This window comes from Thalassophryne amazonica, chromosome 1 (genome assembly GCF_902500255.1).
Source record: "Thalassophryne amazonica chromosome 1, fThaAma1.1, whole genome shotgun sequence".
Lineage (NCBI taxonomy): Eukaryota > Metazoa > Chordata > Actinopteri > Batrachoidiformes > Batrachoididae > Thalassophryne > Thalassophryne amazonica.
In genome coordinates, this window is record NC_047103.1 from 84,069,498 (window position 1) to 84,091,908 (window position 22,411).

General features: G+C 42.8%; 1 long non-coding RNA gene across 1 annotated transcript; it reads left to right on the forward strand.

Annotated features, from left to right (window-relative positions):
* The first annotated feature begins 1,317 nt into the window (after window positions 1–1,317).
* Window positions 1,318–15,339, forward strand: LOC117512141. The gene is made up of 3 exons (XR_004561222.1): window positions 1,318–1,329; window positions 8,581–8,582; window positions 15,219–15,339. It is a non-coding gene; the product is annotated as an uncharacterized LOC117512141 (long non-coding RNA).
* Window positions 15,340–22,411: the final 7,072 nt, after the last annotated feature.

Here is a 22,411-nt window from a genome sequence, read left to right on the forward strand (position 1 = left end):
CCACACCAATCTGCTGAAAATGCCTGAAACACTGTAATGCATATGCCAGTCCTGTATGTGGCACTGTAAAGCTTCCACCAAAAAAAAAAGGAGAAGAAGGGAGCATGTGCATAACCAGTGCAAGAGCTAGTCAGTGCAGCAGCATAAGACTAGAATGTTTCAAAATGGCACACAGAGTAAATAAAGTCTTTTAATCTGATCTGTTTTGTCCTTTCACCTGAATTCATCATCATAGCTCACGGAAAACTGTTATCCACAGAAGATGCCCATGGAAGACAGTGTTTGGAAATACTTTAATTCCTTACTGTGGAAATTGTTTGTGAATAAATGCAGAGATGAAGTCCTACAGTGTTTATATACAGTGCATCCAGAACGTCCCAATGAGCACAGTGGCCTCCATCATCCATAAATGGAAGAAGTTAGGGTCCACCAGGCCTCTTCCTAGAGCTGGCTACCTGTCTAAAATGAGTGATCTGGGGAGAAGGGCCTTAGTCAGAGATGTGACCAAGAACCCGATGGTTACTCTGTCAGGGAGAGGAGGACAACCATCTCTGCAGCGATCCACCAATCAGGCCTGTATGGTACTGTGGACAGATGGAAGCGACTTCTTAGTAAAAGGCACATGGCAGCTCAAAAAGGCACCTGAAAGATTCTCACCACGAGAACTAAAATGATCTGGTCTGAGACAAAGGTTGAACTCCTTGGTGTGAATGTCAGGCATCATGTTTGGATGAAACCCGGAACCATCCCTACAGTGAAGCATGGTGGTGGCAGCATCATGCTGTGGGGATGTGTTTTTCAGTGGCAGGAACTGGGAAACTAGTCAGGATTGAGGGAAAAATAAATGCAGCATGTACAGAGACATCCTGGATGAAAACCTGCTACAGCGCGCTCTTGACCTCAGACTTGGGCGACGGTCCATCTTTCAGCAGGACAATGACCGTAAGCACAAAGCTATCAAAGGAGTGGCTTCAGGACAACTCTGTGAATGTCCTTGAGTGGCACAGCCAGAGCCCAGACCTGAATCTGATTGAACATCTCTGGAGAGATCTGAAAATGGCTGTGCACTGACGCTCCCCATCCAACCTGATGGAGCTTGAGAGGTGCTGCAAAGAGGAATGGGTAAAACTGCCCTAAGATAGGTGCACCAAGCTTGTGGCATCACATACAAGAAGACTTGAGACTGTAATTGCAGCCAAAGGTGCATCAATAAAGTATTGATCAAAGGGTGTGAATATTTATGTACATGGGATTTCTTATTTTTTTATTATTATTAATAAATTTGCAAAAAAAAAAAAAACTTCTTTCATGTTGTCATTATGGGGTGTTGTGAGTAGAATTTTGAGGACTAAAATGAATTTACTTCATTTTGGAATAAGGCTGTAACATAACAAAATGTGGAAAAAGTGAAGCGTTGTGAATACTTTTGGGATGCACCATATTTAAAATAAACATTTCTGTTCCAGAATATTAAAAAAACTATCCCATTTCAATCCCTGTATGTTAAAGTATATACTATGTGCCAAGCTTGGCTCAATTCTGCAGCACAAAAGTGTCTCTACCCTTAATTACAAGTCGTCTTACTACTACTAGTAGTACTAAAGTGGTCAATAGCCTATTTTGTTCTTGACTGACGTTTTATTGAAGAACATCACCTGTCTTTTATTATCTTTAAAATCATCTGCTGCTCTTGTATTTTACGTTGTTTTTCCTGTTTGAGTAGAGCTTGTTCACTTGAGTACTGATTGTAATGAACCATCAGAATACTTTTGTTAAATGTTCAAACATACTTTACAAATGAATTATGTCCCCACAAATGACTGCATAAAGCATTTTGACATGTTTAATGATATACATTGATAGACTCATATCTATCTTGACCTGTTATTTGTCCTTTTACAGTTTGCCAGGGAAGTCTCTTTACATTCTGCGATTAATAGAAAACATCCTTCTCTTAATCAGGAGACCATTTTTTTCCATCCACTGATCTTTGGCTGTGGACAGAGCTACATTGATGGTTACACGTGTTTAACTGGACTCCTGTGTTCACTTGCTGCTCAATAGCTTTTACAAAAGGAGCCATAAAATTTTCTTGAAAGTTTTACATTTGGAACTGCTTAATACAGTGCAACATGTTTTTGGAAAAACTTTAGTCATCAATTTTAAGGAAAGTTGCATTAGCTCCATAGAAATGAAGGGATAATGTTGGGGATTTTCGAACATTGTTTTGTGGGAATGAAAAAATGAAAAATCCTTAAATCCTTAAATCACCATGCATAGTCTAAGGACTATTGGGATCAACGCTTATCCCCAGATACTTATTCCACCTGGACAGGAATCCAGTCCATCACAAGTTACTTCCCTGACCAAGGCCCGGATCCATTTACAGATGGGTTGAAGGGCTGGGCCAATAGAGATGAAGTGTCTGTCCAAGGACATAACATGACTAGGAATTGAACCCAAGTCCACATATTGGTAGCTCAATTTCTTATCCCACTAGACTGCCTCCTCTGTTTGAGCAATGCAAGAGAAGTTTAAAAAACTGTTCTTGCATGAGGCACAATATTAGTAAAATCTCTGTTCAGTGTTTTGTCCTTTCTGTGTGGCGTTTGCATGGGTTTCCTCTGAGTGCTCTGGCTCCCTCCCACTTTGGAAGTTAGGTGAATTCATGAGTCTGAATCAGGGGTCCCCAACCTTTTTGATTCCCTGCACTGGACAGTAGTTATCATATTTCTAAATTGAAGAAAAGACTGAATCCAGACTCTGATTGGGACGGGGCACAAAAGTTAAGGGAATTACATTTTTGATGAACTGGTGGCGGTGAGGAAAGTCAGGGGCACTGCAGACCTCATAGTAATCTACTACTAATGTCATTTTAAGATATATAAACCATAGTAAATGTATCATCAGACCTTAACAGCTGCACAAAGCACATGAAAATCAATACTTTAGTCATCATCAAGTTGAGCCCTGAGCCTGCTTCCTGGAGACATGGTGGTCACAAAGCCTTGTTTAGGTCACAGCAGAAAATCTGTTCTCACACAAGTAATTGTCATTCTGGCAAGTTGTGGGTATACTTTAACTTTAATTCAGAAGGATGGAATAGATTGGGATATCAATAAAGTGTTTAGTCCTCCATCATTATTTTTTTGTTTTGTTCTTACTCCAGTTGATTGTTCTCTTGCCCTGGTGTCAGATGATTTGGACAGTGGTTTAGAAATAAAAGGTTTGTGTATCCACTCATTCCTGCTGATCTGAATGAGCCTTCACTACCTGTCGGCTTTTTTTTTTTTTTTTGCAGCCCCAGTTAATTAAAAATGTTCATCTTGTGGGCAGCATGGTGGCTTAGAGGTTAGCACTGTTGCCTCACAGCGAGAAGGTCACGGGTTCAATTCCAGTGGCCTTTCTGTGTGGAGTCTGCATGTTCTCCCCGTGTTTGCGTGGGTTTCCTCCGGGTGCTCCGGTTTCCTCCCACATCCAAAGACATGCGGGTTAGGTGGATTGGAATCTTTAAATTGTCCGTAGGTGTGTGTGTGGGTGTGTCTGTGTTTGTTTGTCTATTTGTGGCCCTGCGACAGACTGGCGTCCTGTCCTGGGTGTACCCTGCCTCGCGCTCTATGGCTGCTGGGATAGGCTCCAGCCCCCCGCGACCCTTAATTGGACTAAGCGGTAGAAGATGAATGAATGAATGAATGAATGAATGTTCATCTTGTTTCTTCATTTGCTAGACCCATAAGTTCATCATTCAGTACTTTAACATTTCCCATAATCCCCCTGGTGGCTCCCTGCACTTCCCAGAATGCACTACAGCGCCATGTATGCACAGCACATGTATGCAACGGCTATTGAGGATGTGGATGCTGTTAATCCAGCGAGTTCATAGGTGATTATGATGATGACACGTTCTCCTAAGTTGAGAGCAGAAGTTAGCACTTGTGATGAATGTCTGCTGTTCCCCGATGTTGTCTTATTGTCCATACTTCACAAGGTTTGTTTACATTATGCCCTGAACCAGAACTCTGCTGAAACTGACCTCTCATGTGAGTCACGGGCCGCGAGATGGTGCAAGATTCACAAATCTGAAACAGCGAATAGTTAAAGACAAAAAGATACTGGAGTGCATGTCCGCCTCCTTTCCACATTATTGTCTTCTGCTGTCTTGGGAGAGGGACTGTCACAATTTTGTGGCTCATTGCAGCACTGACAGCAGCCCAAGACAACATGGAGCATCATTCAATCCCTGGCTACTCCTTGGTTCTTATCTCTAATATGTATATGTCGTGGACATGAATCAGTGAAGCTCGTCAGCATCTCACCATGTCATTTGTCATTTGAGTAAATGCTTCAGGGGAGCATTAGCATGGCATAAACCTTTCAGCTTCTGGGGGGACTCGACTCCCCGCCTTTTTAAGCATTTTTCTTTATTTGCCTCTCATATGCCTGGAAAAGCTCTTCACCATCTAACCATGTCCTTTAGGTCCTTCAGACTTTTTTCAGTAAAATGATTCTTGGGAGCATTAGCATGACTAAAACCTTTGAGCTTCTGGGGCTCTGCTCCCCATACTCCCCACATTTTTAAGCATTTTTCTTTTTTTGCTTTTCAGCTGACCCCCCAATTACAGCCCTCTTAACCCCCTGCCACTTTAAGCATTTTTTTTAATGTAGATGTAAATTAGTATTCAAAGTTTTCAGCTAGTTGACAGTAGGGCTGTACAATATGGCCAAATTATCATATCTCAATATTATCATGTAAATGTCACTTATACAAATACATGCTGTCCATATTCTTCAGCCGCTTAGGTGGGTCGGGAGAGTTCCCATGGGATAAAAAAGCTTTTCAACCTACCATCCCTGGTTCTCAAGACCAGGCACCTAAGTAGCTCTACTCTCTTTTTTTCCCTTTCTTTTTTTTTAAGATATTTAGGTGTACCTTAGTAAAAACTAGTAGAGTTCCACCTTAGATTTGAAATGTATAATAGAAGATATACCTTACTGAATTGCCATATCAATATGGTATACAATATGACTATGATTTGCCACAAAATGCAGCAACAGTGAACAAAACAGGACGAACATAGACATGAACTCTTTAAAAAAACAAACAATCAAACAAACTGATTGGCCACTTGAATTAGTGGTCAGGTAGGGGTCATTTGAAGAATAAGACAGGGGTCAAAATTAAAAGATGCTGCAATCATAAAGAAATCTACACCACATTATTTGCCTGATCACAAATATTCCAAAAAAGGTATAGTTTGGACAATCTGTGACTGAATGTTACGGAGGTATGAGGTAAAAGCAGCAAGAATGGTGACAAAGGTCAGTTTCAGTTTGTACAGGGGTCAAAAGTTAAAGTTGCTCCATTAATTTTGCTCCAGCTGTATTTGTACTGAATTTGATGCTTGTATCACCATTTGAAGGATTGTTTCAGTTTTCTGCTGCATTAATAAGCCAAGAGAGCATGAACCAGCTGTTAGCTTAAACATGTGCATATAAGACAACCCGAATGAAAGGAGAAATGCTGCTTTTAACAACCTGGACCTCATTTCTGGCATTAAATACAGTCGTTGTTTATTCACCAATGTAAGTTTGGTGTGATTAAAAGTCCATAGTTCAAACAACGTGTTCAGTTCAAATCTGAAGCAAGCATTTTTCTTCTTCTACTAAGGTGGATTTGAACTTTTTGTGGTACACAGCACAAACTACTGGACAGGAGGAACCAAGCAGTCAATGTGAATCACTAATTTGAAAATGCAGCTCTGTCAACCAGACTTTTGGTGCTGTGACATGTCAATCATCTGTGTCCAATCAGATTTCAGGGGAGTCCAGTGATAACCCGGCCTCCGCTCTAGCTCCACCCATGCCAGGAAGTGTTCAACATTTTCTGTTTCACTATGACTGATAAATTGGCACTTCCTGTTTAAATTTCAATGTTCAATTTATTTTCCTTTATACAGCGCTAAATCACAGCGGAGTTGCCTCAAGGCACTTCACACAGGTAAGGTCTAACCTTACCAACCCCCAGAGCAACAGTGGTAATGAAAAACTCCCTCTGAGGAAGAAACCTCAAGCAGACCAGACTCAAAGGGGTGACCCTCTGCTTGGGCCATGCTACAAACATAAATTACAGAAATAATTCACGGACGAATATACAAGAATTGCTGTTGGTGCACAGGACAGGAGGGTCACCAACACAAACACAACTCCCATCTCTGGATGGAACTGCACCTTAAACAGAGAAAAAAACAGAATCAGGCATCAGAAAGACAAAAAAATACTGTATGATTTGCCAGCATTAATCAACAAGAAAAGTAGAAGAAATACTAAGGTGATCGCTGGCCGCTTAGCCCTAAACTTCACTAAAAGATCCAGAATTTAGGTGAAGTTGAGGCCGCGGCCCACTCCAATTACTAATAACATGAATTAAAAGAATAAAAAGCATAAAACAAAACTGTACCAGTGTGCTAGCCACATGAAATGGAAAATAAGTGCATCTTAAGTCTGGACTTGAAAGTCTCCACAGAATCTGATTGTTTTATTGATGCAGGGAGACCATTCCACAGAACAGGGGCACGATAAGAGAAAGCTCTGTGACCCGCAGACTCCTTATTCACCCTAGGGACACAAAGTAGTCCTGCACCCTGAGAACGTAAAGCCCGGGCCGGGTTTAATTAGGTCAGCTAGGTAGGGAGGTGCCAGTCCATGAAAAAGTTTATAGGTTAGTAGCAGAACCTTAAAATCTGATCTCAATGGGACAGGAAGCCAGTGAAGAGACGCCAAAATGGGTGTAATGTGGTTGAACTTTCTGCTTCGCGTCAAAAGTCTGGCTGCAGCATTTTGAACCAATTGGAGAGCCCTAATGCTAGACTGAGGTAAACCAGAAAATAGAACATTGCAATAGTCCAATCTAGAAGAGATGAACACATGGATCAGGGTCTCAGCATCAGCCATAGACAGGATGGGACGAATCTTTGCTATATTTCATAAGCAGTCCTAGTAATATTTCTAATATGGAGGCCAAAAGGACAATGAAGGATCAAAAATTACCCCAAGGTTCCTCACTTTGTCAGTGTGATATATGACACACGAGCCTAGGCTGAGTGTTAACTTGTCAAATTGATGCCAATGTCTCACTGGACCAAGAACCATCATTTCAGTCTTTTCAGAGTTTAAAAGTAGGAAGTTTCTAGACATCCAACTTCTCACTGCTGTAAGGCAATCTTCTAAGGATTTTATGTGAACGAGATTACCAGCAGTTATCGGCATATATAACTGAGTATCATCTGCATAGCAGTGAAAGGTAATCTCAAAACGCCGCAATATGTGCCCAAGGGGTGCTATATAAAGGGAGAAAAGCAGGGAGCCTAAGACAGACCCTTGAGGAACCCCAAATTTCATGTCACTAAGGTTAGAGGTAGTGTTACTATACAAAACACAGTGAGAATGACTGGTCAAGTATGACGTCAGCCATGCAAGGGTACTCCCAGTAATCCCAAAATGATTTTCCAGCCTATCAAGTAGAATATGATGATCCACTGTATCAAATGCAGCACTGAAATCTAACAGCAGCAGAACCGTAGTGGTGTCCAAGTCCACTGTAAGCAGAACATCATTCACCACTTTAGTGAGAGCCGTCTCTGTGGAATGATATTTTCTAAAAGCAGACTGCAGTGGCTCAAAGAGATTATTCTCAATAACATAGTCTACGAGCTGCCGTGACACCACTTTTTCCAGAATTTTAGAGCAAAATGATAGATTTGATATCGGCCGATTTGAAATGTTTAGGAACAGATCCAGAAATTAAAGAAAGATTAATAATTTCCAGCACAATCGGTCCAAGAGTGGGCCACAGGTCCTTAAACAGTTTTGTTGGTATAGGATCAAATAAACAGGTTGTGCTTTTTGTTGACATTACAAGTTTCGTCAGCATGTCGAGAGAGATACTATCAAATTCTGTAAATCTAGGTAATACCTCTGTTGTGTGGGCCGCTGAAGAGGAGGTACTGCTGGCCCACCACCACAAGATGGCGCCCTGCTTGAAGTGCGGGCTTCAAGCACTAGAGGGCGTCGGAGCGACCGGGAGTGACAGCTGTCACTCATCATCCGTACCAGCTGTCACTCATCCACTACACATCACCACCACCATAAAGGCCGGACTGCAACTCCACCTCCCCGCCGAGAAATCAGCTACCAATCAGGTAACTTCTCTGCTGACTTACAAAGTAACAATCTGAACTTCTTTGCAGCCGTTTTCCTGTGGTGTGTCCTTATCTGTGGGATTGGCATTTGGTGTGATCAGCGACGGCTTCGCCTCACACTCCAAACCAGATAAGTGGTTAAACAGGAGCTGCACGAGTGTGTGATTGGAGGTGGAGGTGCTCCCTCCTAACTAAACACTAACTGTGGGATTACTGAGTGTGCGAACTCACACTCATCAGTACTGTCTCTGTTCTCTGCCAGCAGTACCGGGTCTGACTGCTGAAGACAGTGGCCACCTGGGGCGTAGGGCTTGGCGGCTCCGGTGTTCTTCAGATCCGTTGGTGGTGGAAGCTGTGTGGGATCCGGCTCTTCTCTCACCAGACGTCTTCTATCGTTGAACCTGCCCACACGTCACCTTGTGTATAATTGACATTCCACCATATTGTTATTGTCTGTGCTTCGTTGTGCGATTCACAACATTAAATTGTTACTTTTTGGCTTATCCATTGTCCGTTCATTAACGCCCCCTGTTGTGGGTCCGTGTCACGACACTTTCACAACAACCTCAGTTGTGGCACCCACCTCAATAGCAGGGTGTAGTGGCTGGGTTAAGGCATGCTGGGATATGTTCAACCTAATGTCATCTATTTTCTTCTCAAAGTAATCTAGGAAATCTTGTGCTGTAAAAGGAGAGCGAACTACAGGTTGTTGTCCATGAATAAGTGTTGCCACCGTGTCAGACAAGAACTTTGAGTTATGCTTGTTTTTGTTGATCAAATCAGAGTAATAGGTCCGCTTTGTAGCCAATAATGCATGCTTATAGTCTAAGATAGCATCACGCCACACAAGGTGGAATACTTATAATTTTGAACGACGCCATTTCCGTTCTAGACCTCTTGCTTTATCATATCAAATCAAAATCAAATCAATTTTATTTATATAGTGCCAAATCACAACAAACAGTCACCCCAAGGTGCTTTATATTGTAAGGCAAAAGCCATACAGTAATTACAGAAAAACCCCAACGGTCAAAACGACCCCCTATAAGCAAGCACTTGGCGACAGTGGGAAGGAAAACTCCCTTTTAACAGGAAGAAACCTCCAGCAGAACCAGGCTCAGTTAGGGATAGTCTTCTGCTGGGACTGGCTGGGGCTGAGGGGAGAGTATCAGAAAAAAGACATGCTGTGGAAGAGAGCAGAGATCAATCGCCAATGATTAAAAGCAGAGTGGTGCATACAGAGCAAAAAGAGGTGAATAAAAAGAAACACTGGGTGCATCATGGGAAACCCCCCAGCAGTCTAAGTCTATAGCAGCATAACTAAGGGATGGTTCAGGGTCACCTGATCCAGCCCTAACTATAAGCTTTTTCAAAAAGGAAAGTTTTAAGGTTAATCTTAAAAGTAGAGAGGGTGTCTGTCTCCCTAATCCGAATTGGGAGCTGGTTCCACAGGAGAGGAGCCTGAAAGCTGAAGGCTCTGCCTCTCATTCTACTCTTACAAACCCTGGGAACTACAAGTAAGCCTGCAGTCTGAGAGCGAAGCGCTCTATTGGGGTGATATGGTACTATGAGGTCCCTAAGATAAGATGGGACCTGATTATTCAAAACCTTATATGTAAGAAGAAGAATTATAAATTCTATTCTGGAATTAACAGGGAGCCAATGAAGAGAAACCAATATGGGTGAAATATGCTCTCTCCTTCTAGTCCCTGTCAGTACTCTAGCTGCAGCATTTTGAATTAACTGAAGGCTTTTCAGGGAACTTTTAGGACAACCTGATAATAATGAATTACAATAGTCCAGCCTAGAAGAAATAAATGCATGACTTAGCTTTTCAGCATCACTCTGAGACAAGACCTTTCTAATTTTAGAGATATTGCACAAATGCAAAAAAGCAGTCCTACATATTTGCTTAATATGCGCATTGAAGGACATATCCTGATCAAAAATGACTCCAAGATTTCTCACAGTATTACTGGAGGTCAGGGTAATGCCATCCAGAGTAAGGATCTGGTTAGACACCATGTTTCTAAGATTTGTGGGGCCAAGTACAATAACTTTAGTTTTATCTGAATTTAAAAGCAGGAAATTAGAGGTCATCCATGTCTTTATGTCTGAAAGACATTCCTGCAGTTTAATTAATTGGTGTGTGTCCTCTGGCTTCGTGGATAGATAAAGCTGGGTATCATCTGCGTAACAATGAAAATTTAAGCAATGCTTTCTAATAATGCTGCCTAAGGGAAGCATGTATAAAGTGAATAAAATCGGTCCTAGCACAGAACCTTGTGGAACTCCATAATTAACCTTAGTCCATGAAGAAGACTCTCCATTTACATGAACAAATTGTAATCTATTAGATAAATATGATTCAAACCACTGCAGTGCAGTGCCTTTAATACCTATGGCATGGTCTAATCTCTGTAATAAAATTTTATGGTCAACAGTATCAAAAGCTGCACTGAGGTCTAACAGGACGAGCACAGAGATGAGTACACTGTCTGAGGCCATAAGAAGATCATTTGTAACCTTCACTAATGCTGTTTCTGTACTATGATGAATTCTGAAACCTGACTGAAACTCTTCAAATAGACCATTCCTCTGCAGATGATCAGTTAGCTGTTTTACAACTACCCTTTCAAGAATTTTTGAGAGAAAAGGAAGGTTGGAGATTGGCCTATAATTAGCTAAGATAGCTGGGTCAAGTGATGGCTTTTTAAGTAATGGTTTAATTACTGCCACCTTAAAAGCCTGTGGTACATAGCCAACTAATAAAGATAGATTGATCATATTTAAGATCGAAGCATTAATTAACGGTAGGGCTTCCTTGAGCAGCCTGGTAGGAATGGGGTCTAATAGACATGTTGATGGTTTGGAGGAAGTGACTAATGAAAGTAACTCAGACAGAACAATTGGAGAGAAAGAGTCTAACCAAATACCAGCATTACTGAAAGCAGTCGAACATAATGATATGTCTTTGGGATGGTTATGAATAATTTTTCTCTAATAGTTAAAATTTTATTTGCAAAGAAAGTCATGAAGTCATTACTAGTTAAAGTTAAAGGAATACTTGGCTCAGTAGAGCTCTGACTCTTTGTCAGCCTGGCTACAGTGCTGAAAAGAAACCTGGGGTTGTTCTTATTTTCTTCAATTAGTGATGAATAGTAAGATATCCTAGCTTTACGGAGGGCTTTTTATAGAGCAATAGACTCTTTTTCCAGGCTAAATGAAGATCTTCTAAATTAGTGAGATGCCATTTCCTCTCCAGCTTACGGGTTATCTGCTTTAAGCTGCGAGTTTGTGGGTTAAACCACGGAGTCAGGCACTTCTGATTTAAGGCTCTCTTTTTCAGAGGAGCTACAGCATCCAAAGTTGTGCTCAATGAGGATGTAAAGCTATTGACGAGATAATCTATTTCACTCACACAGTTTTGGTAGCTACTCTGCACTGTGTTGGTATATGACATTGAAGAACATAACAAAGAAGGAATCATATCCTTAAACCTAGTTACAGCGCTTTCTGAAAGACTTCTACTGTAATGAAACTTATTCCCCACTGCTGGGTAGTCCATTAAAGTAAATGTAAATGTTATTAAGAAATGATCAGACAAAAAGGGGTTTTCAGGGAATACTGTTAAGTCTTCAATTTCTATGCCATATGTCAGAACAAGATCTAAAGTGTGGCTAACGTGGTGGGTGGGCTCATTTACATTTTGAGCGAAGCCAACTGAGTCTAATAATAGATTAAATGCAGTGTTGAGGCTGTCATTCTCAGCATCTATGTGGATGTTAAAATCACCCACTATAATTATCTTATCTGAGCTAAGCACTAAGTCAGACAAAAGATTTGAAAAATCACAAAGAAACTCACAGTAACGACCAGGTGGACAATAGATAATAACAAATAAAACTGGTTTATGCTTGAGGTCACCCAGATAATCATTGAACCAAGGTGACTGTGATTTGGGGGAGTATGGTTTTAACACAGGTGGTGCAATCATGTCGAATGTAGTTTTGAGCACTGAGTTTAATCTATCCACAAGTCTGTCTACTGACTGGGTTTTTGTCAGATGTGAAGCTAAGACATCAGGCAGTCTAGCTTCTAGTTCAGTCTTAGTTGAGGAGTTGATGCATCGCTGTAATGATATATAAGGTTGTTGTTTGAGTGTGAGCTTGCCACTGAGTTCCCGCGAGATTCCATAGGATCTCGTCTGTCAATCCAGGAAGTGTGTGACATTTGAACATTTCCTGTTTTACTGTGGATTTGAAAATTGGCACTTCCTGTTTAGGACACCCTGTACCATTATTATTTTGTCCCAGATGTGACCCAGATGACATTTACATTGTTTTGCCCATTTATTTGTTTAATAAAATGAAATTGGTTTGGTGAATATTTTACTTCTGAATGAATATAAATGTCCTTGTGATATTTCCAAGAAAATAAATAACAAAACACAACCAGGACAATGCAATTATTTTCCCTCTTGTTTACTATGGGTTTTGTAGCCTGGTATCAATCCCATTTAGAAGGATTGGGGACCCCTCCCCTAAACTGATCACAGGTGTGAGTGAGATTGTGAATGTGTCTGTTGATATGTGTCAGCCCTGTGATAAACTGGCAGCCTGTCCAGGATGTACCATGCCTCTTGCCCAATGACTACTGGGATAAGCTCCAGCACCCCTTAACTGGTGCTTGACTGGAATGAGTGAGTTTATATGGCACAATCTAGATCTTTGTTTTTTGATTGGTAGATTGTATGCCATGTAACATTCATTATTTGTCCCACTGTATGTCATGTACTGTGCATTTTTGTACTATTTACTGTGCAATTTTGTGCCACACATTTCACTGTACTGCACACCTCCATTAGTGTTTCAAAAAAAAAATGTTTCCATGAAATGGGGATGGTAAATCCAGTAGCCTCACTGCAGTTTTCACAGGGACATCTTTAGCACCTATTGAAGCACTGTCAGATGAAGAACTGGACAAGATCTTATCATGATTTATGTTGCTGGACTGAAGAAAGCAGACGTGTGTTCCACACAGCCTGTATTGTGACATGGTATAATGAGTTCTGACTCTTCAAGCAAAACACTGAAGGCAATCTGCATACTGTTATTCATAGAGGTGATCATTCAGGTTTTGTCAGAATAAAACTTGACTTTTGTTGAAATCATCACATAGTACAGATCCCTCAAGGTGTCCTGAGGGGGGTACTGCAGGATTATGGGGTACCAGAACCACTGCAGTGCATGATCCAATCACTATACAACCAAAGTAGCAGCTGTGTCTGCATTTTTGGCATCACATCATTACTTTGGATCATTACATCAGACCTGTTTCTGGTGGGTATTGGACTCCGCCAGGGCTGCCCTTGTCACCATTCCTATTTGTGATGTTCATGGATGAGATGAGATGAAGCGCAGTGAGGGACCGGAGGGTGTCCAGTTTGGTGACCTCAGATTTACATCTCTGACTTTTGCAGATGATGTGATTCTGTTGGCTTCATCAGGCAGTGACCTCCAATGAGCACTCATTTGAGGCTGAGTGTGAAGTGACTGGGATGAGAATCAGAACCTCCAAATCTGAGACCATGGTCTCCTGTCAGAAAATGGTGGCTGTCCCCTCTGAGTCAGGGCAGATTGCCATAAGTGGAGAAGTCTTGTTCATGAGTGGGGGTAAATTGGAGCGTGAGATTGATTGACAGATTGGGGCAGCATCTGATGATTTATGGACATTGCACTGGTTCATCATGGTGAAAAAGGAGCTGAGCCAGATGGTGAGACTCTCAATCTAGCAGTCGATTTATGTTCCTATCCTCACCTATGGTCATGAGCTTTGGGTAATGACCAAAACAATAAGGTCGTGGATACAACTGGCAGAAATAAGATTTTTCTGTCTGGCAACTGGGCTTACACTAGTGGACAGGGTGAGGAGCTCAACTACCTGGGACTCTGAGTAGAGCTACAACTTCTTTGCATCAAACAGAACCAGCTGAGGTACTTTGGGCATCTGGTGAGGATGTGCCCTGCCCGTCTCCCTTGGGAGGTCTTTCAGGCATGTCCAACTGGAAGGAGCTCTCAAGGAAAGATTCAGGAAATGCTGGAGAGATTATATCTCTCAGCTGACTTGGGAACACTTCGGGATCCCCTGAGAAGAGTTACAGGACTTGGCTGAGAATAGGGAAGTGTGGGATGAGCTCCTTGGTCTGCTGCCTTTGTGACCCTGACCAGAACAAGCAGTAAAAACATGAATGAATCACAGTACAGCATCTGAACACTGACCATGCCATAGAAAGGTTATTGTAAATTGGTACCTCCAAATCTGTGGGGTTCTTTCTCTCTAACTGTGTGGTTGTCAGACTTGGATGCCAGACCTCCCTGTCTTGTCAGACCTCGCTGCCTGCGTACTAGGGTTATTTTTTGCTTTTGCATTAGGTCAGACTTGGACCTAACGCAATGGCTGAATGTCTTTGATCTCTTCACCGTATTCCTGGTACTGCTGGAATGATTTTGTGTCGGAGCTCGGGAGGAGCTCGGAGTCGAGCCGCTGCTCCTCCACGTCGAAAGGAGTCAGTTGAGGTGGCTCGGGCATCTTTTCTGGATGCCCCCTGGATGCCTCGCTGGAGAGGTGTTCCGGGCACGTCCCACTGGGAGGAGGCCCCGGGGAAGACCCAGGACACGCTGGAGGGACTACATCTCTCGGCTGGCTTGGGAACGCCTTGGGGTTCCCCCGGAGGAGCTGGGGGAAGTGTGTGTGGATTGGGAGGTCTGGGCGGCTTTGCTTGAGCTGCTGCCCCCGCAACCCGACTCCGGATAAAGCGGAAGAAAATGGATGGATGGATGGATGGACGAATGCTTCCTTAGATTCAGTTGAGGAATATCATTTGCCTTGTGAGGGAATGTCAGCTAGGACATTTTTGCCCAAACATTTATTTCTGTGGGCATGATCCAGCATGCAGGTGCCTCATGAGAAACACTATCCCTAACTCTGACCTTAACCATAACCAAAATATAGATCTAGCAGTGGCAGTTTTGGTATGGAAATTCTGGTGGGGCCACACAATATTCATGCAAGAAAATCCGATGCAATCCAAACATATTACCACTCTCACATCGTCACAACATATAAAGTGCAGAAGAGAGGAGATCACAACACATTTGATGACAAAATCCCAGCTCAATAATACCATCTTGAATCACATAACAATCCGACCAGATAGCCTATTACCATATCAACACCACCACCAAAGAACTGTGTTAAAGCTCTCCCAAGATTAAATACTTAATATTGAAACAACAATGTGACGATAACAAAACAATGAAGAACCCACTGCGTAAATGGCCCACAGCCAATACATGACAATCAATAAACCAGTCAGAAAGCCATTTCAGCATACAAGACAGGTGGTCAGCTCCTTTGGGGAGCCTGCTTGAGGTTATGCGTCCTCCAACACATCCACACACGCCAGCAACCCATTACTCCAACTCCGCTACAATTATACAATATACATATTATATAATCAATTCCACATAAAAATAAGTAAGTTAAGTCACCTTCTGACACTTGTGCGTCATACTTCTCATGCTCAAACCAATGCCTAAACACAGCACAGCAGTCAATATGTCATAGTTAAGAAAAAAAATGACTCACCATGGTTCAGTTTTTGAAGAGGAATGAAGCTTGGTGGTCCTTCATGGTGGCAAACTTCTCAATGACCTTGCTGTTAAAATCTGACAGTCCATAGATGAATCCGTTTTCAATAGAAAGCAGTTCAGCCTCTGGAAAGGACTGCATAAACTTGGGGAAAAGTGTGCAGTCAATGACTTTTGCTGCAATCAGATGGTCACTCTTGGTGGACCTCTCCTCCACTTGACTTAACACAGTGTCACAGGCCTCTTTCATGACTGTAGCCGTGTCAGTTTTCCACCTTTTATTTCCTTCTGCTCCACTTTCTTGCACAATCACATCAGCTCATTCCCTGAGACGTCCCACGTTCTTCTTAAAGGTGCCCATCACCTGGTTGATGCTGGCCACATCAATGTCCCGCTTTTGTGGCACACTGTATAAAATGTCCACTTCTGGCATGAGCTCAGAAAAAACTGTAAGAAGTGTATGAACTTTGGGTCCTGCAGGTGCATGGACAGGTCATACGCCTCAATGATGGTCACCCTGTACCATCCCTCTTGTGTGCGTATGTTGTTCAAACACTCCTTTATCTCCTGGCGGCATTCCCACACAGCATTGACTGTTCTGCTTTTGAAATTCCATCGCGTAGCTGGAGGTCTCTGGATGCGCCTCTCCGATGTTGCACCAAGAGCAGCTGTTCTCTTTGGTGAATTGGAGAAAAACACTGCGAATGCTGACAGGTCAGCAAAAAACACTTTTAGCTCAGACATTCTTGCTGAGCAGGTTTGTTGGAGTGTCAGGTTTAATTGGTGCGCGTAACAGTGCACAAAATGCGCATTTGGATAGCGCTCCTTGACAATAATCTGAACTCCGCACACCTTCATTCATTACTGCTGCACCGTCATATATTTGCGCTATGAGCTTGTTACCCAGGTTCAGGGGCTCAAGAGATGCCATTATAGCAGCTGATAGACCAGCAGCCGTTTTGTCCTTTACCTCAATAAACTCCCAAACCTCTCTGTCACTGTGTTGTTGACCATGTAGTGCAGCACTATGACCATCTGTGATTTGCAGGAGATGTCAGTGGTCTCATCTGCCTGCACAGCAACTAAAGGTAAACTATTGAGTAACCTCATCCTTGTAAACACTGTACATGCAATCCAAAAGTTCATTCTGGATTATTGCTGAAGTGCCCTTAAAATAAGGTTGAGAATTGTAGTGTCCTCTGAGCCTGGAGTCTCCCTCACACATCGTCTCAAAATACACCTGAAAATGCCAGGGTTTGAGGAGTTGGCAGTCTCATGTCCATGCAGGGCAAGTTCACACTTCCCGCACAGTTTTAAACAGGTTATAATTCTGCCAAGAACATACCTGTTTTCTTCAGTCTGGCAATTGTGCTCTTCAATGTCACGTCTGTATGCACTGTCAAGCTGAGATGCAATATTTGTAGTACCTAATAAGCCGAGCTTGATGGCATTATCCACATGTGATGCGCAGCTCTCATGTTTTACTAGCCTTTCTGATAGATGTTTCAAGTCCTTAAATCCAGTCGTTGTCCAGACAGTTTCCCCTCCAAAAAGAAGACATGGAAAACAGAATAGTGCTTTTTACGATTGACTAGCCGTTAGCCATTTTTTACGTTTGAACCATTCATGGTTGAATGATTTATTTTTATCCTTTCCTTCTTGACAAAGGGTGAAATCCTCTGGTTTATGGGGTCCCAGACGTTTAATCTCTAATTTATGTTCAATCGGTAGAGTACTGAATCGCACAGTCGCTAAATAATCTACTTGGTTCATTGTTTTTCTAAACAGCAAACTAGTTAATTGACAAGGTAGCGATGCAGAGTACCTGCCCTCACACCAAATCAACCAATAGGAAAGCGTCTGGGACCCTGGCTGTCAGGCCCCACTGGCCAAACTGATGTGTGCGTTGAGCACGCGCATGCACACGCAGCAGTGTATCCAATTCAGAGAGCTGCAGGCATGGCCTTCTCTTGCCGTGCCCCACTGAGTGGAAACAGGTGAGCAGTAGAGACTAATCCACACAGAACAATATTACAAACAAGTCGAGAGAAGAAATACACTCTGCAAATGAAATATTCAGCATTTTATTTGGTGAACAAAGTTCAGTTTGTTAACTTGAAGTTTCGCTGAACAACATAATTGTGATGAGCATAATTTCTTTGCACAACAGCGACATCTGGTGGGGCTGAGCCCCACGGGCCCCTAATGCAAAAACGCCACTAAGATCTAGAAACAGAGGAATTCTGTAAACCTTTTGGTTTGGTCACCCCTTTGAGTCTGGTCTGCTTGAGTTTTCTTCCTCAATATCATCAGAGGGAGTTTTTCCTTACCACTGTCGCCTGTGTGCTTCCTCTAGGGGTTAGTAAGGTTAGACCTTACTTGTCTGAACCGTCTTGAGGTAGCTTTGTTGTGATTTGGTGCTATATATACTAAACAAATTGAAATTAAATTGAGAATGTTTTCTGATAATGTGGAACTGAAGCAGATAGTTCTGTGCGCTGCAGCAATGCTACTGTCAATAAATCATCCATCACTTGATCGCTCACCCATTGAGTCATCCATCACTAATTGAGGTGACAAGGCTACTTGACTCATCACATAATGACAGAAATGGGGATTCACCATGCTAAAAAAAATGTGACCAGTTGAGAGTGAGAATGTGTTGAGGACACCCATGTTTCACCTGTCTGTGGGAAATATATAGTTACATTCGAAAGGTGGGGAAGGACCAGTTGTCTGCATTCGTGGTTGCCATCCAGAGCCTGGTGTGGGTCCACGGTGTGGTGGATACAGCTATGTGTGGCAGCCATACTTAACTCCCCATTTTCTGTGGTACACAGCACTAATGATAAATACATGCAGTGATACTTTGATGAAATGTACTTTTCTTCTTACAGCACTGTATGTGGCTGTCTCTGTCCTGTCAGTCTGACACAGTAGGATTGTGGAACTGTATGAGATCGCACTCACCGGTGTGACCTGAAGCTGTGGCACATCAGACAGCGAGGAAAGTATCTGTCAAAGTCTGTCGGCTCATCCAGCAGCAACACTCTCAGTAGTACTGACAGATTTCTCATCATCATCACTGTCAATTTAGAGAACTTTGCTCCCTTGTAATTAGCTGAAACAAATAAAGTACAGACACCGTTAGCAGTTTCCTTGTTGTGTTAAGAAATCAGTACCAGCTGCTCCGTCTCCGCTCCCCCGTGTGAAGTGCACAGAGCTTTAAAGCTGAGGCTAATGGACCCAATCTGCTCCACATTCAGCTTTGGCATGAACTAATGCTTCAGCTCTCTACATGTATATGTTTACTTTTATCTCTAAATTAGTTGGAGGAAATGGGGATCTATGGTTTAAGACTGCTACCTTTCCAAGAATTTAAACCCACAATGAGGCCACAATCGGTCCAGAGAAGAGAAAAATAATGAAGGAGATTCATGTCGTGTGGATTTACTGATGCCTATTTCTGTAGCCACTGGAAATAGTGGAGGCAGCAAAGCTGTTGTGTGTACGTGGTCTATTAGATAATAAACCGACCCTTTTATTATTTTTTTTAACCATATGGATTTGAATGACGTGCGATTACACCAATCATGCTTGAACCCTTGTGCGCATGCGTGAGTTTTTTCACGCGTGTCGGTGACGTCATTTCCCTGTGGGCAGGCCTTGAGTGAGATGTGGTCCCGCCCTCTCGGCTGAATTCCTTTGTTTCACACGCTGCTCGAGACGGTGCGCGTTGCTTTATCAAAAATTTTTCTGGATCTGTGAGGAATATCCAAGTGGACACTATTCGAGAAATTAAGCTGGTTTTCGGTGAAACGTTTAACGGCTGATGAGAGATTATGGGGTGTTTCTGTCGGTGTAAGGACTTCCCATAAAGCGGGACGTCGTGCAGCACTTCTAGGCGCTGTCGTCGGCCTGTTTCGACCTGAAAACATCCTAATTTAAGGCTTAATTCACCCAGAATGTCGTGAGAGAACAGAGAAGATTCAGAAGAGGCCGGCATGAGGACTTTATGCGGACATTCCACTGTTTAAGGACATTTATTAATGAAAGACGCGTGCGCAAATTCGCCGAGTCATTTCCGTGATGACTCGGCGAATCTGTGTGCGCCGCGACAGGAAAAACACCTCCGTGTTGAAAACCATTTGTAAAATTCAGGCGGCTTTTGATGGCTTTCAACAAGTGAGTAACTGAGAAACTGTTTAACAGCTTGGGCATGTTCCAACTTGCCCGTTAAGGTTTCCAACGGAGGTGTTTTTCCTGTCGCGACCCCCCGCGGTCGGGTCCGGCCCGACATGCGACTCTGCCCGCACGTTCTTTCATTACAAAATCTCCGTTAACAATGGAATGTCCGAATAAACTCCTCATGCCGACTTCTTCTGAAAGTTCTCTGTTCTCTGACGACTTACTGGGTCAACAGAGCCTGAAATGTGGAAGTTTTCAACTTGAAATGGCGAGACGCTGCCACCTCGAAGCGCAGATCGCCATCAGGTGCCGTGGGCCGTCCTTAAAGCGACATTACCAGACCAAAATCTCTCATCAGCCGTTAAAATTTTTACCGAAAACCAGCTGAATTTATCGAATGGTGTCCACTCAGTTGTGCCTTACAGTTTTGAAAAAATTTTGATCAAACAAAGCAGCAGTCTCTGAGCCATTCCTAAACAATGAAAAAAATCGACGAGAGGGTGGGCGACTCCTCACTCAAAGACTGCCCACAGGCGAATGACGTAACTGACAGGCGTGAAAAAACTCTCGCATGCCCACGAGGGTTCAAGCATGTCTGATGTAATCACACGTGATTCAAATCCATATGGTTTTTGAAAAAAATAATAAGGTCAGATACTTTTCTAATAGACCTCGTATGTGTGTGTGCGTCTGGTTGCCCTGTCTGTGCCTTGTTTTTGGGCTTGTGTTCAGTCTTGTCTGTTTTTGTATATGATTTATGTGTTATTGTCTGTTGCCCGTGCCCCGTTTGGGTTTCTGTGTGTGTGTGTGTGTGTGTCCTCCGCTGTCTGTCATCTGTGTGAGTCCCTGTCATGTATGTGTGCCCGTGGTTTGTGTCCGTGCCTTGTGTGTCTGTTCGTAAACTGTTGTGTTCACCCCCCTGCCTGTGTCGGTCATTTGTGTTTGTCATCATTGACTACGTTTACATGCCGTTAATATTCGGGTTAAGGTCAATATTCTGGTTTCTGAATCATTAGGAATAACCCGTTTACATGCTTAAGCAGACAGAGTTACTCCTGTATACATGGTCATTGGTATCATTTGGAATATTCCCATCTAAACAGCGACGCACGTCTTCCACCGCTGCTTGATTTGGTCTGGCGTTCGTGCAAATTCTGCTTTGTGTAATCCTGCTTCGTGTAAAACCCCTCACTACACACTTTTCTCAAACAGGCATGAACATTTTCTCATTTTTCTCTCCTGTGGGCTGCCTCCGCATCAAAACAGCGAGCGTAATCTCCGGACCTGTTGCCAGATTTGGCGCATCTACGCACAGAAGAGAGGGGTACTTTCGGTGTGAGTGGCCTGGTGCGCTGTTTACCGAGAACACAGACACGGTAAGCGCATCGGAGGCAGAGCAATCGCGGTGATATGCCGACCGGTGCCTCGACCGGCCCGTCTGATAAAGACGCATAACACAATGCGCTGTTTATCTCTGCTTCTGTGGTGTCTGGTGGGCTGCGCACGCTACATACAAATAGTTGCTGTACTCAAAAGACCAAGATTCCTTGCGGATAGGACATGCGCAGAACACAAAATAATGTTCCTTTCTATGGGGATATCCTGATGCGCGTTTATATGACCTGATATTCGGGTTAGAAAAGGAGTAACCCAGGGGTCTTATTCGGGTTTTTAAAAACCAGAATATGAGCATATTCGGGTTTTTGCGGGTGTTTACATGGCCGTGCGCAACCGGGTTATTGCTAATATTCCAGTTATGAAAGGGTTATGAAAGGGTTATTGGCTGCATGTAAACGTAGTGACTGTGGTCTGTCCCGTCTGTGTCTGGAGTCTGCTAGTCTTGGTTCTCGTCATCCATTAGCTGTCCTGATCTTTGTGATCCTCGGTTGTCATTATGTGTTCTTTGGTTTTTCACGTCGTACTCTGTTCACTTTTGAGTTCCATGTTTATTATATGCTTGTGTTCCTTGTTTTAGTTTTTGATTGTTGTTCAGTTCTATTTGTTTGATTATTGCTTGCCTCCTTTTGTGTTTAGCTTCATGTTGGTTTTTGTGCTTCTTACCCTTTTGAGTTCCACACTGTTTTTTTGTATCTTGTACTTGGATTTGAATTTTGGCTCTGTTGTGTTTTGTGATCATTGTTATTGTATTTCCACTTACCCTTAGATATTTGTTTAGTTTTCTGTCACCTTGTGTTCCTTTAGTTATTATGTGTCTCTGTTGTTCCTTTCCTCTGTGATGCCATGCACCTGTGGTTTAATCAGTTCATTTGCTTTTATGCTGCACATTTCCGCACATTTCTTGGCCTCACCTGTCGTCTCTATTTTTCTCCCATGTTCATTGTCTCAAACTGTGTCTTCAGCCATCATTATTTT